This window comes from Rana temporaria, chromosome 7 (assembly GCF_905171775.1).
Source record: "Rana temporaria chromosome 7, aRanTem1.1, whole genome shotgun sequence".
Taxonomy (NCBI): domain Eukaryota; kingdom Metazoa; phylum Chordata; class Amphibia; order Anura; family Ranidae; genus Rana; species Rana temporaria.
In genome coordinates, this window is record NC_053495.1 from 207,204,909 (window position 1) to 207,222,636 (window position 17,728).

The following is a 17,728-nucleotide window of genomic DNA, read 5'->3' on the forward strand; positions in this document are numbered from 1 at the left end:
TGTATGTATGTGTGCGTGCACATGTGACTGTCTGTCTGTATGTGTGTGTGTGTGCACATGTGACTGTCTGTATGTATGTGTGCGTGCACATGTGACTGTCTGTCTGTATGTGTGTGTGTGCACATGTGACTGTGTATGTGTGTGTGTGCACATGTGACTGTCTGTCTGTATGTGTGTGTGTGTGCACATGTGACTGTCTGTCTGTATGTGTGTGTGTGTGCACATGTGACTGTCTGTGTGCGTGTGTGTATCAGGTTTGCCAACTTTCAGTAAATTTACAAAGAGTTTGTAAAATCCATACTTTTTGCATTTGTCCATGAATGTCGGTTACAGACATGCAGCCTACATGTCCGCAATGGACATTCAAGGACAGATGAAAAAAGTACGGATTTTACAAACTTCGTAAATTTACTGAAAGTTGGCAACCCTGGTATGTATGTGTATGCATGTGTAAGCCTGTGTCTGTAGTCTGTATGTATGTTACTTTTAATCCTGCCCCCCCCATTCCTGTACCATGACAATGGATTTTGTAGGGCTTGTTTGATAGCAAGGACTGCTGCTTCTCTGAAAAGCAATCCATGCACAGATCGCTTTTCAGAGGCATTTGACAGGCCGTAAAGAGGCATTATGTTGCCTCTTTACTACCTGTTTTAAGCCCGTAAATGCAGCATCACTACACCGCAACCGTGCAATGCACACAGTTGCGGGGTAGTTGCAGTGCACCCCCATTCACCCTCGGTATACCTCCAGTTGCAGCCACAGCATGTGAACACCCCAGCTGCTGCCTCTGCAGCTAAAGGTAGAGAAGTTGGGGGTGGTAAAAACGTCTCAACCATGTGGTTTTACCGCCCCTTTGACATGTTAACAAGCCCTTGGTTCACATCTGTGCAGCTGCATGTAGGGCAGACCATTCATTTCAATGGGCTTCTGTACCCACAAAAATGCAGGGAAACAAGTCCCCAACCTTCTTCTTTTTTTTTTTATTGCACTGCAGCTAAAGCACCCCACATTTTCCAATGTGTGGGTGTACCATTAAGAATTAATGGTACCTCTAACGAGCAGAGCATTATTCTGTGTGTCAGGAATGAGCGCGATTTTGCACGTGTTCTGCGACACACCATAATGTGAACCAAGCCTTGGACTGGGGTGCCTCAAGACTGAAAATACTTTTTAAGGGTGCCCCGACTGGAAAAAGGTTGAGAAACACTGACCTAGCTCACTGAACTCTCCTCCCCCTCTCCTCACCTCCTCCAATAGTTAATTTCTAGGATCCTATTAACCACCCCCTCTAACTTTAACCCTTTCTACACCTAAGTTCCCTACACCCTGTCATGCTGTCCTCCGCCTCCATTGCATTGCAGCTACGAACTTGTCTTAAGGGTAAAAAAAAACTTCTATGCTGCAGTATCCCCCAGCCCCCCTTATGCTTACCTAGCCCGATCCCGATACAGCAATGTGCACGAGAGCAGCTGCTCTGGCCGCTGTCTCTCTCCTCATTGGGCAGATTGATAGCTACGGGAGCCATTTGGGGGCCTGTGCTGTGCAAAACCATTGCACAGAGCAGGTAAGTAGAGCACATTTTATTATTTTAACCACTTGCTTTCCAGCCTATTGTCAAAATACGTCCTGTTTTTAAAGATGGATATCTCAGTAACGGCAGCAGCTGCTGCCACAACTGAGGTATCCATCTTTAGTGCCGACGGTCCTGTACACGATAACGGCGGTCTCCGCGGCGGATTCGCCGCGAGATCGCCGTTATCGGTGGTGGGAGAGGGGCCTCCCGCCGCTGTCCCGCGCCCTCCGCCGCTTACCGGAGCCGTCGGTAGTGGCGGAGGGGATCGCGACCATCCGGCAGCTGAGCGGGGACGAGACTGAAGGAAAAATCTCCTTCGCCCGTCCCCCATAGCTCTGCTGGGCGGAAGTGACGTCAAAACGTCAGTCCCGCCCAGCCTCTTAAAGAGACATTTTTTTTTTTTTGTCATTTGAAAAAATGACATTTCCAATTTTTTTTTTTTTTTTTGCATTTAAGCCCAAATATGAGATCTGAGGTCTTTTTGACCCCAGATCTCATATTTAAGAGGACCTGTCATGCTTTTTTTCTATTACAAGGGATGTTTACATTCCTTGTAATAGGAATAAAAGTGATAATTTTTATTTTATTTTTTATTTCAGTGTTAAAAATTGTAAAATAACTAAAAATAAATGCGAAAAGCAAAAAAAATTTTTTTAAAGCGCCCCGTCCCGACGAGCTCGCGCGTAGAAGCGAACGTATACGCGAGTAGCGCCGACATATGAAAACGGTATTCAAACCACACAAGTGAGGTATTGCCGCGATCGTTAGAGCGAGAGCAATAATTTTAGCCTTAGGCCTACTCTGTAACTCAAAAAATGCAACCTGTAGAATTTTTTAAACGTCGCCTATCAAGATTTTTAAGGGTAAAAGTTTGACGCCATGCCACGAGCGGGCGCAATTTTTAAGCGTGACATGTTGGGTATCATTTTACTCGGCGTAACATTATCTTTCACAATATATAAAAAAATTGGGCCAAATTTATTGTTGTGTTATTTTTTAATTTAAAAAAGTGAATTTTTTCCAAAAAAAGTGCGCTTGTAAGACCGCTGCGCAAATACGGTGTGACAAAAAGTATTGCAATGACTGCCATTTTATTCTCTAGGGTGTTAGAAAAAAATATATATATAATGTTTGGGGGTTTTAAGTAATATTCTAGCAAAAACAAACTGTTTTAGTCTTGTAAACACTGAATCTGAAAAACAGGCTCAGTAACGAAGTGGTTAAATGTCACTCGGGTCCTTCACATAAGCGTTGCACAGAGAAGAGCGGGGGAGTTCACCACTTTAAATTGAGGTCAGGAGGATGACTACAGTTCTGGATCTCAAGACTAGCTGAACAGAATTGCAGATCTTCTGGTTGGTGTATACAGTATGAGGTGTGTCTACAAATTTGGGTGAATGGTATCGGAGAACAAACAAAACAGAAGATACAAAAAATTACCTTTATTGACCTTCAAAATAAGTGCTATCCTTCACAACACATACCGTATTTATTGGGGTATACCACGCTCCGGCGTATTACGCGCACCCCAAACTTAGGAAGGTATTTTTAGGGAAAAAAACCTTACATTTTTGCCCGGCGTCCGTCTGCGGCCTTGCACGGGGTCCGTCCAGCCTAGTGGGTGTCCGTTTGCGGCTTCCTTGCGCGGGGTCCGTCCAGCCTTGTGGGTGTCCGTCTGTGGCTTTGGAGGTGTCCGTCTGCAGTTTCCTCGCGGGGTCGGTCCAGTCCATCCGCACCTTGCCCGGGGTTGCAGCGGTGTTTTTTTTGGGGATTTGGCGCAGAGAGGAGCCGGATTTCCTGTGTGTTCGGCTCCTCTCGCGTGGCTGCGGGCGGAGCCGAGCCTAGCCGAGTGCGCAGTACACTCGGCTCGGCTCTACGATGCGGCGCTCGGCTCCTCTCGCGTGGCTGCGGGCGGAGTCGAGCGTGGCCGAGCCTAGCCGCTAGCAGAGTACACTCGGCTCGGCTTGGTCTATTTCGGCGGCGCCCGGGAACAGCAGTATCGCCGTATATGGCACACCCACGATTTTCCCCTAAATTTTAAGGGGAAAAAAGTGCGCGGTATACCCCAATAAATATTGTATTTGGCAACAATTATAAAGCTTCTGGAAACTGTCAGCAAAGGCCTCCTTAGGAATCGTTTGCAGAACCGCTGTCACAAATTCTTGGATTGCCGCTACATCCACAAATAGTGCGCCTTCATGACGCTTTTCAGACGGTCAAACAGAAGACCGCAGGCGCCAGATCAGGAGAGTAGAGTAAATGATCGAGAACAGGTACGAGATTTGGGGCACACGGATCGAACAGGTATTGTGCAGCAACATCCACTGTCTAGTCCTGCACAACTCCGGCCAAACATGGCTGATACGTCGTAGTAACTATTTCAAAACTTCTTCGTAGAATACAGCGTTCCCGGTTTGATCTGCAGGAACAAATTTCTTATGGATGATGCCATCGTTGTCGAAGAAGACGATCAACATTGTCTTGACCTTGGACTTTTGCAGGCAACTCTTTTTGGCTCAGTAGGAAGATGGTGAATGCCATTCCATTGACTTCTGCTTCGACTGGTAGCACCAGTAGCAGAATGGATGGATCCTGGTCACACATGGTAATGAAATCTCCAGAGGTTTCCATCCGTTTTGCTTTTTGTCCATCTGTCAGCTTGTGCGGAACAACCTGGGGACTAATGAGGATGAGGCCCTGACTCAAATCAGGGAAGACTGTTCTGCGTACTGGGTCAAATTATGAGAGCAAGAATTGACACAGTCTGCTTGCTTTGTGTCCCAGTGCGAAAGAGAAAGGGGTGGAGCCCGTGCGGCTCCTTTTATTTACAACATGACATCACAAACATAAGCATACAGATTGGTCAGTTCATATAGTTCAGTCCCTTATTACACGCCCCTGTGACGTCTGTACTGCACACGTTCTTCTTGCAAGTCCATATATGGTATGGAGCCATGATAGCACAAACAGTGCATGTGTCATACAGGCATAAGAGTTCCTTGTGGAATGTCCATGAATAGGGGTCCATCCCCAACCTTCAAGAGACTTCACTTGATGGGGAGGGCTTCGGAATGAGGAGCAAGGGGGGATGACAGCTGGATTTGATATTTAGTCTTTTGTCTTCCATTTCAAGTTGTAACTTTAAAACATTATATCTGTCATAACCTCTTTTAAGGAGAATAAACACTATTGTGATGTATATTTTTCACACATGCATATGTATATATCATATATAGATAAACAAATAAAAACAATATAAGAAGAGAAAACATTTCAGTGGTTCTAATAAAAGAATTAGCTTAACACAAAATAGGAATTTTAGTAACTTCCATCACAGGACAGATCTTCTACCCAAATCTTATCAGAAGATGGCACCTTGTCCTTGCTAATTCCCAATTTCTCCGCCATCAATCATAGAGCCAGTCGCCTATCTCGTGCCAGTATTTGTCAAAGTCGCTTAATCGTGTCTGGGGTTCTGCTTGTCGATGGCCTTCCCAAACTTGGCTCATCCTCAGTCGTTTCCTTCCAGTCGTGAAAGTGTCTCAACCATATTTTCTGCTCACGGCTTCCGTCCCGTACACTTGCACCACCGATTAATGCGTCGCCTTCGCCGTTTTTCCCCAATTTGTAGCAGAAACTTGATGTTCACTCGTTGCTCCATTGCACGGTGACCCGACCTCTCACACTGACTACGTTCAACGTCAGGTTTACCTTGACAGTCCCGTGTACTCCACGCTAGGTGACGCTTCTCAACATGTCTGGATTTACATCCGCGTGCACCTGGACCATGTTGCCATTGAGATATCGGACCATTCATCAAACTTTTTAGACACACCTCGTATATTTCAACTGCTGTTTTGCCTAAAGTTTAGGTTTAATCTGAAGGTAGAAAACGCGAGTTCCGCTGCTTTTACTAGTAAAGTCTCAAAGATCATTTTACATTTTATTAATTTCTTTTTACTAAGAACTACCAACCAACTGGAAGAGGATATTGTCATCAACATGTAATCAGGATGAAGCTAGCGAGATTAAAGTATTTATTTTCTAGCAGAAAATCTCATTAAAAATGCTAAGCTCTTGAAATCTATTTAATATATTATCGTTTCTGATTTAGAGACCCGCTTCCTTTTTTTTTTTTTTTCGGATGGTCGTTTAAAAGTTACCCGTTAGCCAAGCGGCGTGTGATAGACGAACCTGTTGCTCTTTCAGTTCACCTGTGACAGTTGCGAGGTCTAAACTGCAATTATTTTGGGTGTTTGGTGGAAACTCCATCTGTCATTTGGAAAAGGTAATCAAGGCCGCGTCAGGATCTCTTCCAACCACCATCACCGCTTGCCTCTTTATTGCTCGGCAAACCGGCTTGCAAAGCGGTTAATGTCTTATTTGTGCCGGTGGCTCTCTCGTTGAAAGCCTTTTTATTTATTTATTTTTTTAAAACCCCCCTTTTTAAACCTTTTGCCGCAATATACTATGGAGTTGAGCTTGTTTGGATTTTGTTGTAAACCTCTTAGTTATGATAGGAGCAATCCTCTTATACACAAATTCCTTGTAGCATCTGACAGACTTTAATAAAGGATAACCAGATAGACAAATATCGCTGGCAGATGGGCTTTACAAAAAGTGCGGCTCATTTTTTTTTTTTTTTGGGGGGGGTATTAACTGGTTGCCGACCAGCCGCCGCAGTTCTACGGCGGCAGGTCTGCTCTCCTGCGCAAGAGCCCGTAGCTCTACGTCGGCTGGCGAAGCGGCCACTAGGAGTGCGCGCGACGCCGGAGGCGCGCGCCCCGCTCGCTCCTGACTCCCGCGCTCGGCACCCGCGATTCCTCGTTACAGAGCGGGGAATGGGAGCTGTGTGTGTAAACACACAGCTCCCGGTCCTGTCAGGGGAGAAATGCCTGAACAGCGATCAGTCATTTCCCCTAGTGAGTCCACCCCCCTACAGTTAGAACACACCCAGGGAACATACTTAACCCCTTCCCCGCCCCCTAGTGTTAACCCCTTCCCTGCCAGTGGCATTTTTATAGTAATCAATGAATTTTTATAGCACTGATCGCTATAAAAATGCCAATGGTCCCAAAAATGTGTCAAAAGTGTCCGAACTGTCCACCATAATGTTGCAGTACCGAAAAAAAATCCCTGTCCGCCGCCATTACTAGTAAAAAAAAAAATATTAAGAAAAATGCCATAAAACTACCCCCTATTTTGTAAACGCTATAACTTTTGCGCAAACCAATCAATAAATGCTTATTGTGATTTTTTTTTACGAAAAATATGTAGAAAAATACGTATCGGCCTAAACTGAGGGAAAAAAATGTTTTTTTATATATTTTTGGGGATATTTATTTCAGTAAAAAGTAAAAAAATATTGAATTTTTTTCAAAATTGTCGCTCTTTTTTTGTTTATAGGGCAAAAAATAAAAACCGCAGAGGTGATCAAATACCACCAAAAGAAAGCTCTATTTGTGGGAAAAAAAGGATGCCAAATTTGTTTGGGAGCCACGTCGCACCACCGCGCAATTGTCAGTTAAAGCAATGCAGTGCCGAATCGCAAAAAAGTGCTCTGGTCTTTGACCAGCAATATGGTCCGGGGGTTAAGTGGTTAAAGGAGAATTAGGCACCTAAGCGAATTATTGGCGGTTGTTGTCCAGCTTTTTAGACTTCATGATGATTCAGACGTAGAGGGTCTTGCCCTTCAATGGTGTGACTTATTTACGATGAGGTGATAGGTTTGGTTCATGGGTAGTACAGTGTGGCACCATCTATATGGCTAAATACACAGCTAAAGAACAACAATTCATTTGTTTTATTTGCCAAAATTTGGTAGAATTGTGCAAATACTCGTGTAACCCATCACACCCGATGAACTGTCTGTATAGCATAACCAGACCATTACAGGACCTTTACATCTGCAGATTTCATACCACATCCACCTCAACTACTTGTGGATCTCAGACTGGTGATGCCAACTCTGTCCTCTCTACAACCTATAAGCTCAGCTAAAGTGGTTGTAAACCTCAGGCATAAACTATAAGCAAAGCATATCCTTCTATAGCAGTGGTCTCCGAGGGCCAGATGTGGCCCTTCACTTGCCTTTATCTGGCCCTTGGGGTCACTATTCCACCAATTGACACCAATGATGGAGCACTATTCTTCTCATTGATATCCGCAATGGGGCGCTATTCCTCCCATTAAAACCAATGAAGGGGCATTGATGCTGGGGCATTTTCTACTTCCATTGGCCACAACCCGTCCCCTCTAAAGCCTGAAGGACAGTAAATTGGTCCTTTGCTTAGAAAGTTTGGAGACCCCTGATCTATAGTGTGTACTTGTCTAAATCAGGAGCGCTAGGGGGTTGATTTACTAAAGGCAAGTAGAATGTGCACTTGCAGTTGCTCCAGAGCTTAGTAAATGAGCAGAAGCTCTGCTGACTTCCACCATCCAATCATGTGCAAGCAAAAATGTATTTTAAGGCCCCGTACACACGACCGAACATGTTCGCTGAAACTGGTCCGCTGACCAGTTTCAGCGGACATGTTCGGTCGTGTGTACGGCCGACCGGACAATTGTCCGGCGGATCGGACAGGTCTTCAGCGGACAAATGTTTCTTAGCATGCTAAGAAACATGTCCGCTGGAAACCTGTCCGTCGGACATGTTTGGTCGTCTGTACAGACTCACCAGACATGTCCGCTCCGCCGAAAGCCCTCACATGCGTCGAAGTGATTCGACGCATGCGTGGAAGCATTGCCCGACTAACTCATGATAAGTAACATGCAAACCAGAACGTGGCAAAATTCTCTATGGACGACTTTTCTACGTTTTTGTCATGTGTAGGGCAATTGAAATCAATGGGGAATCAATGGGGCAACAGCCTAGGTGCAGGTCTGAAAAAAAGTTGATACTTTTATCAATAAATCTGTGTTTTAATCTGCTGCACCTAGGCTGGCACCCCCCACTGTTCCATTTTGTGTTTCTACAGTTTTGCACCACTCAATGGGGAACTGTCACTAGTATGGTGTTTTTCTACATATGGACTCAATGGATTTCAATGACTATGGATTCCTTTTTAGGACTTTTATTTTTTTTATTTATTTTTTGCCATCTAGTATTAACTGTTATTTTCCTGCACCATTCTCCTCTTTTTTGTGTATTGAAATCAATGGGCTGCCTTATGTGTATCATACGGAAAAGCCCATGAACACCGTTGCATTAACACGTGCGTTACCGATACAAGTGGATTAAGTAAATTGTGTTAATTCATTGAAGTTTTGTTTTTGAATGGCACATGTAGCGCTACCCCCGCAGGAGCCGCTGGATAGAACAGGGATGGCGTGTTACCTTCTGTGATGCGTCTAGGTCTAGGGGTATGATGATGATGATGAGCAATGACGGAATGTCCAAACAGTAAGGTGTCTTTTTCTGTGCTTTATTTTTGCCCAACACGGCAAACAGTGAACTTGAGGTAGATAGAATAAAGGTTGGTGAAAAGGAGAAAGTTGCTGACTCAGGCTTGGATAATACAGAAGCAGTCCTGCTTCAAAATGACACTTTATTTTCGTCGCCCCTCCAGCCGGAGGGGGTATAGTGTACCTGGACAGGCCTCTCACACCGACCTGGCAGCCAGGGTATCACTCAAAGCACTGAGAAGAAGAAGTCTTTGCCACAGACCAGGTGTAAATGAATATCGGGAAAGTACCTCTGACACAGGCCCTTCCCCGTACGTAGAATTATGAAGTGAATCTTCTCCAGTAAATTTAGTGCCTGAATCTCCCTCAGGTCGTCTTCTTGCTTTTTGGGTCACCGATTGACAAGTTGCAACATCCAACTTCTCAGTGTCCGGCAACCCCGATCCCCGATGGATTGTCTAGGCCCTGTTGGATCGCCTGCCTCCGCGCTCACCTCAGACTGACTCTCCACACAACTTGCTTGGGATCTTCCTCACAGAAATTTGAGGACCCAGTCGATCACTGGGGCCCCTTTACAGCTTCAGTTGCTCTGGGCCAAAATGACCCAGAACTGAGAATACATTGTAGCACATGCGCCCCGGCCTGGTAGGCCATATCGCCGGGGCCCGTGATGTGCGCACACCCTGAAGGTGGGTGCCGGACCCGAAACAAACACCAGAAAACGAACCACACAAAATGGCGTCCGCTCAAGAAGTACCCTCCCCCAGCATGCTCAAGAAAACCCCTCCCGATTTGGCTGCTGGCAAGAGGCGCCTCAGACTGAACTCCACTGCTGCCACCTGTCGCCCAGAGATGGAAAGGTATCTCTGGAACACAGAATGAACTGGCAGTACAGCCCAGCTAGAGCAGAGGCCTAATTTACATGAATTAGCTGGATGAGAGTAAACTAACTCTCTCATCCCCCTCTAAATTTAAGATAGCACCTGGACTGAAAGTACACAGGCACTACACACAGAAATACACCAAGGCAGTGCACCTATGTTGTTGTGCGTTTCGGCGTGTTGTTGAAAATGGTGCATGTGTGATTTTTGGCAAGTCAGGGTGCATTGGCAGCCCGTTTATTTTATTATGCAATGCATATTAACACACAACATAATGTACTGTAAATAGGCCCTTAATGACATGCTCCCAAAACTGAAGCCACTTAGAAAACTCAAGAATAACCCAAAAAGTCCAAAATATCACTGTAGCAGCGCTGCAGTCTTACCATCGTTTGAAAGATTCATAACATATAAACCAGAGGCACTTAGTGCAGTAGATAGGGATGATTTGTGATGGATTTGTGATGGATGGAGTCTTTAAAGCAGTGCTTCTTTCACCAGGTGATTAATCACCACGTGGGGGGGATCCAAATCCCCTTTTGGGGATGCACTCACCAAAAAGCTGTAAATAAACTGCTCATCAAATCATTGTCACCTCCGCTGATATCTCTGCAATATCCACCAACGCTACCAGATCCGCAGTACATATGAGAGAATAAATGGCCACATACAGTAGTACCATTTTAAAAATGTATTGCCACAAACCCTTGATACCCCCTTTGCAATAGGCGTACCATGAATTAAATCATAAAATGCAGATAAAATGAATAATGAACGCTCAGACCGTCATGACCCTGAGGACATCTGGTGTCTAGTTCCTCCAGCGTCTTCCTGGTTACCAGTCTGTGGAGCCCACACGTCACTTCCAGTTGTTCGATGGGTTGTCACACCCTGGAACGTTTCGTCACTTCCTGACTTCGTCATTACCTAAATCTTCAAACACTGTGCTATTCAAATGAGGTCTCAGCTAATGTTAAAGAAAACAGAATTGTCAACCCTATAGAGGCACCTCATAAAGTTATCAGCAGTGGCAGCTGGTGCTCCATCGGTCATGTGGGGGGCTCGGAAGACGGACCAATTACTCAGAACCCCCAAACATGATGGGCTAGATTCACATAGCCCGCCCTAACTTTGCGGCGGCGTAGTGTATCGTCTTTACACTACGCCGCCGTAAGTTAGCGAGGCAAGTACATGATTCACATAGTACTTGCCTGCTAAGTTACAGCGGCGTAGCCTAAAGCGGGCGGGCGTAAGGGCGCCTAATTCAAAATAGGCTGAGGGGGCGTGTTTAATGTTAATTTTGTTTGACCTGACGTGATTGACGTTTTTTTGGAACGGCGCATGCGCCGTCCTCCTACATATCCCAGTGTGCATTGCGGCAACGTACGCTGCACGGGCCTATTGGTTTCGACGTGGATGTAAATGACGTAAATCCCTATTCACGGACGACTTGCGCAAACGACGTAAAATTTTTGAATTTCGACGCGGGAACGGCGGCCATACTTAACATTAATCTTCCAGCTATTTGATGGAATATCTTTAGGCCTGATAATGCGTTACGTAAACGGCGTATCTGTACTGCGTCGGCCGGGCGTACGTTCGTGAAAAGGGCGTATCTAGTGATTTACATATTCTACGCCGACCGCAATGGAAGCGCCACCTAGCGGCCAGCCTAAATATTGCACCCTAAGATAGGACGGCGCAAGCCGTCGTATCTTAGATAGGTTTAAGTGTATCTCTGTTTGAGAATACACTTAAACTTAGGTCAGCGCAGATTCCGAGTTAGGTCGGCGTATCTACTGATATGCCGGCCTAACTTCATGTGAATCTAGCCCTATATATTTTTTTTTGCAGAGATCCTAGGGAATAAAATGGTGGTGGTTGCCATTTTTTATGTCACATCGTATTTGCGCAGCAATTTTGCAAACGCAATTTTGTTGGGGGGGGGAAAAAAACACTTTCATGAATTAAAAAACGAAACGCAATATTTAACACAATTTTTTTTGTATTGTGTGAAAAATTGTTCCGCTGAGTAAATAGATACTTATCATGTCGCGCGTTTCCATCAGAAGCTTACGTAACTGGGTGGCAACACATGAGTACAATTGGGAGACAGGGACAGAGTGTTGTCACCCTGTAAGAGTCAATGCCGGACCTTCATGGCAGGATCGCCAGGGACTGTTTTTATATAAAGCTGCAGAATTACAAATATTAAAAATGGCTTTTGAAACAAGGCAGCGGGCTGGATCACCTGCATGAAATCGGATCATTTGGTTTCCTGGCTCTGCCACATATGCCAGCGGAGGCACGGTGCTACACCGCATCCTTTACAATGTGAAATAATGAACTGGAGAACCCAGGGGAGGTATTAAACCAGTAAATGATTCAATCTGCCTCCATCCACCACATCGCTACCGGATATCAGCCTTGTGTGTAATTGGCCTTTGTAAGATCTCACCCTGAAAATAAATATAGATACTATTATTCTCTATATTGTGACATAATTCCATGTTATTTATTGACTTTTTTTTTTTTTTCTGCAGGAGTATAATACATGGATCTCTCATTATAAAGGCGGGTTCATCGGCACCATCAATGTAAAGGTATGTGGAACAAATACAAAACAAAACCAAAGAAATTCCCGGCTCAACTTACTGATCAGCCTGCTAACCAACTGAATTATCTTGTCTAACAGTATGCTACAGAGCCCCCGTCAAGGCACCCTTGTATCTAATAGTCCTACCCATGGCTTTTTTCCTCAAACAATAGGTGCTGGAACTTAAAGAGGGGGTTCACCCTATAATTTTTTTTTTTTTTCTAGCATTAAATTAAGCATAGTAGCGCGAGCTACAGTATGCCTTTATTTATTTATTTTTGCCCCGTACTCACTGTGTAATCCTATAGTGAAGATTCCGACTCCCCGCGGGGAATGGGCGTTCCTATCCAGAGGCAAGATGATTGACGGCCGGCTCTGGCGCGCCACGCTTCTCCGGAAATAGCCAAAATAGGACTTGGCTCTTCACGGCGCCTGTGCATAGTCTGTGCGCAGGCGCCGTATAGTGCCGTGAAGAGCTGAGACCTACTCCGGCTATCTTCGGGGAGCGTGACGTGCCATAGCCGGCCGTCGATCATCTTCCCTCTGGATAGGAACGCCCATTCCCCGCGGGGAGTCAGAATCTTCACTATAGGATTACACAGTGAGTACGGGGCAAAAAAATAAAATAAAGGCATACTGTAGCTTGCGCTACTATGCCTAATTTAATGCTAGAATGTTGTTATTGTGGGTGAACCACCGCTTTAACTACGGCCCCACAAAACCCCTCAACCTACACACACACCCTCCAAATCACATCAAATAGTGGGTGTGGTCAGTCAAATTTCACAAAAAAAGTAGAAGGGGCATTAAATACCAGGATTGCATTACATACAGAGTGCAGAGCTGTCACTTGTAAACACAGAAACCAGACTTCTGTGTTTACAAGTGATTGTGGTAAGCAGGCACCAAAGGGTCTGAGCCAGAGGTGGTGGAAATATGAACAACGCATACCCCTCTATGGTGTGTACTTGTCTCAGCCCAGAGCACTAAGTGCCATTTCTGTCTGCGTCCTTCCTCTGCTATCAGCATGAGTCACTTCTGATAAGTTTTCCTGACACCAAGAGAACAATGGCGACAGGGGAGGGCACATCCTGTGATTTATAGCCTGTTCCTGTATTCTGTGTGGAGAGGGGGGGGGGGGTCTCTTCCCTCCAATCAGCTTTTAAAGCTCTCCTCACTGATGTAACTTCTGCTCCTATTCAGAGCTGACAGATCCTGTGTAAATTCTGTCCTTTGAATGACTGTAGAGGAGAGAAGACTGCAAATAAACTCGTTCAACTTATGCTGGGGGGATTTGTTTCATCTGTGTATCACCTCAGAGCAGTCACTTCACTGGGTATATGTGAGGATTTACAAAGTATTTCTGTATCTGCTCCAGGGCTGCCCCTTGTGAAGCACCCTCCCAGAAAGGTGTTAGGATTTGGTAAATGTAGTTTTGGCACATGGTATCCAGTGGAGCCGCATTTCGTTGTTAGGCTAATTTAGTTTTGGATCACTGTATTAAGTGTAGCTGTGATAGATTGTTCTGGTCGGTTCTGTGTTTAACCCCTTAACGCCCGCCGCACGACTATATACGTCCGCAAAATGGCACGGACAGGCAGATGGGCGTATATATACGTCCCTGCCTTCTAGCGGGTGGGGGGTCCGATCGGGGACCCCCCCCCCCGCTGCGTGCGGCGGGCGGATTCCCTTGGGGAGTGATCCGGGACCACGGCGCGGCTATTCGTTTCTAGCCGCCTCCTCGCGATCGCTCCCCGGAGCTGAAGAACGGGGAGAGCCGTATGTAAACACGGCTTCCCCGTGCTTCACTATGGCGGCGCATCGATCGTGTCATCCCCTTTATAGGGGAGACACAATCGATGACGTCATTCCTACAGCCACACCCCCCTACAGTTGTAAACACACACTAGGTGCACCCTAACTCCTACAGCGCCACCTGTGGTTAACTCCCAAACTGCAACTGTCATTTTCACAATAAACAATGCAATTTAAATGCATTTTTTGCTGTGAAAATGACAATGGTCCCAAAAATGTGTCAAAATTGTCCGATGTGTCCGCCATAATGTCGCAGTCATGAAAGAAAATCGCTAATCGCCGCCATTACTAGTAAAAAAAAAAAATTAATAAAAATGCAATAAAACTATCCCCTATTTTGTAAACGCTATAAATTTTGCGCAAACCAATCGATAAATGCTTATTGTGATTTTTTTTACCAAAAATAGGTAGAAGAATACGTATCGGCCTAAACTGAGGAAAAAAATAATTTTATTTATGTTTTTGGGGGATATTTATTATAGCAAAAAGTAAAAAATATTGCATTTTTTTCAAAATTGTCGCTCTATTTTTGTTTATAGCGCAAAAAATAAAAACCGCAGAGGTGATCAAATACCACCAAAAGAAAGCTCTATTTGTAGGGAAAAAAGGACGCCAATTTTGTTTGGGAGCCACGTCGCACGACCGCGCAATTGTCTGTTAAAGCAACGCAGTGCCGAATCGCAAAACCTGGCCTGGGCATTTAGCTGCAAAATGGTCCGGGGCTTAAGTGGTTAAGCCCTGGTTCATACTGGTGCGATTTGACATGCAATTTGAAATGTCAAATCGCATATAAAATCGGCTGCATTTTCCGGCAATGTCACAGTCCTTCTCGGTGCGACGCCGCATCTGCTGCTCTGCACTGATTTAAAAAAGTAGTTTCTGTACAACTTTTTGCGATTTCATCCCGCGATTTACATTGACCTGCACAGATGTCTCTGTAATCGTGGCCGAAATTGGGACTGACAAGTGTGTGAGTTCAGTTGAACTCGCACGGCTTCACTCCCGCAGCCCAGTGTGAACCTGGGCTCAGTGGCTGCAGGATTGACTGCTTCCCCCTAGTTGGCTAGAAACCTTCTGAAAGTTAGTGGGCAGAAAGAATCTAATCAGCAGCTGAATATTTCTACAGCCCTGGCCAATCCCTGGGGAGAAGTGCCCAGATGATGACTGGGAGTGTGTATAAATGCTCTGGGACTTGGAGCAGCCTGGTCCTTTTCCCTGTGGAGGAGATCATAGCCTTACGGGGGCTGTTAACCCCCTAGTGATGGCAAACCTTGGCACACCAGATGTTTTGAAACTACATTTCCCACGATGCTCAACTACACTGCAGAGTGCAAGAGCATCATGGGAAATGTAGTTTCAAAACATCTGGGGTGCCAAGGTTCGCCATCACTGCCTTGGGCCATTCTGCCGTGTGCCTACGGGTTGTCAAGGCTTCAGTGGAACTAGCTGGAGGCCTAGATAACAACAAAACCTGGGGAATGCCCAGGGAAAAACCAAGCCTTCTTACCGACTAGCCTGCAGAACAACCAAGACCGACTTTGCTGAGAGTTGCTGAAGCTGACTGTGAGGGGCTGTCATCTGAAGATTTTTTCTGGTACCACGGAATGAAAGTGTCTGGAGGATATCGGAAGGAGGCACCCAGTGTTCGAAGGATTTTAGTGAGTAAAGACTGGTCAGAGAGATCCTTCAGGCCGTGAACTGCTGCTATCCCTCTTATGCAGAGTCAGCGTGTTTAGAGGGGACATTGTGTCTGGTGTGCTGAGGAGCTCAGCCTATTTAATTCTTAGTGAAAGAACTTTGCTTGGCTGTCCAAAGAGGAAGATTAATCTACAAAGCTCAGTCGATCGGTTACTTGTACAAGGACTTGTCTCACAGTTCTACAAGAGAAGTTCAGTGTCCTGAAATTGTTGCTAAGTGTTACTGGAGTATCCTACCTTTACCCACTACCGTATTTTCCGGCAAATAAGACAATCTTTTATACTTAAATAAAAAATCTCCCAAAAATCGGGGGTCGTCTTATACGCCGGTATATGGATGTCAGTCCGCTGGATGTACATTAAAGTCTACTGAGCCTATCACGGCGAGTGATGTATTCTTTAAATGAATACAGAGGCCTGCTCGGATTGGCTTTGAGATTCAGAGAGGCACGGGCTGATGATGTTCCAACCTCTGCCAATCATGGCAAGCAATGTATTTTATTAATGAATACAAAGCCTGCTCGGATTGGCAGAGGTTGTAATATCACCAGCCCGCGCCTCTCTGAATCTCAAAGCCAATCCGAGCAGGCTTTGTATTCATTAATAGAATGACTCAGCGCGGTATACTGTATACAGCAATACATTACCAAATGCGGCTACCCCTCGGCTCCTCTAACTTCCACGGCCACCTCGCCATTCACCATTGGAGCTTTGGTTTGAAGCACCGGACCCTCCATCTGGCACCGGACCCTCCATCTGGCACCTGACCCCGTACTGAAGTGGGCAGCTAGGCCGTTGTTGCATGCAGTGGGGTGGTGTCCAATGGCTGTTATCCATTTTGTATGGACAAGATTGAAGAGGAGCCTGCTTCGAGTGCAAACGTGGATCTGCATTTCTGAGTCTTATTCTTGCTAGCTAAAAAAGGGGGAGTTTGGGGCTTGGAATGAGATATATGGGTCACATGTCTCATCCCTAAATCTGTGTGAAGAAAGGGGGGCTTTTTTGGACTTTGAATGAGGTGAGTACACGTGGCTATAAGATGAGTCAGTATCAAAAACATGTTTTTATTGGTAAAACAAGGAACATGGCAAAATGACATGATACATGCCGCAGTGAATAAAATTGTCAATCACATATTACAGACCATATATAGAAACAAACATTAGTAGCAACCAACAAACCACTATGTGGTGTGGAACAAATCCTGGATGTAATAAAAACACTTAAAAATACATAGTAGATGGAGAACTCAAGATAATGTAACAAGTAGAGGCGTCTGCAGGAGAATAAGTGCATCCAAATGAACCCAGCGCGTTTCGTGAATAATACCACTCTTCAGGGGTGGGTGGACGCAAATCTATAAAACAAAACATGAGTAGACCAGTATGATCCAATGTTGTACCCATCAATGGGGAGGATATGTATAAAAAGAAAGGAAAAGAGTTACTCATCCCTATAAGTACTTACATCGTAATAAGTCTGGAACATGGGGGATAAGGAGTTAAAGGCTGCCCAAATTGTCTATTCCGGGAGCTGTGGAAGGGACCCGCAGAAGGACCGGGCGCATAAACATGATCACCAAGAAGACAAAAGACAAAGCTCCAGATAGTGGTGTGAGTGGGCTTCATATCTAAAAATATATGTTGGGTATACTGGGCCAGATTCACGTAGAATCGCGGCGGCGTAACGTATGTCCTTTACGTTACACTGCCGCAAGTTTTCATCGCAAGTGCCTGATTCACAAAGCACTTGCGTGAAAACT

General features: G+C 45.3%; 1 protein-coding gene across 1 annotated transcript in view; it reads left to right on the top strand.

Annotated features, from left to right (window-relative positions):
* Positions 1–17,728, top strand: part of PTPRF (protein tyrosine phosphatase receptor type F) — a 1,292,748-nt gene that overhangs the window by 430,888 nt on the left and 844,132 nt on the right. The window contains exon 3 of the mRNA XM_040360892.1: positions 12,402–12,461. The gene's annotated coding sequence lies outside the window, so the exon portion shown is untranslated. The remainder of the gene's footprint in view (positions 1–12,401; positions 12,462–17,728) is intronic.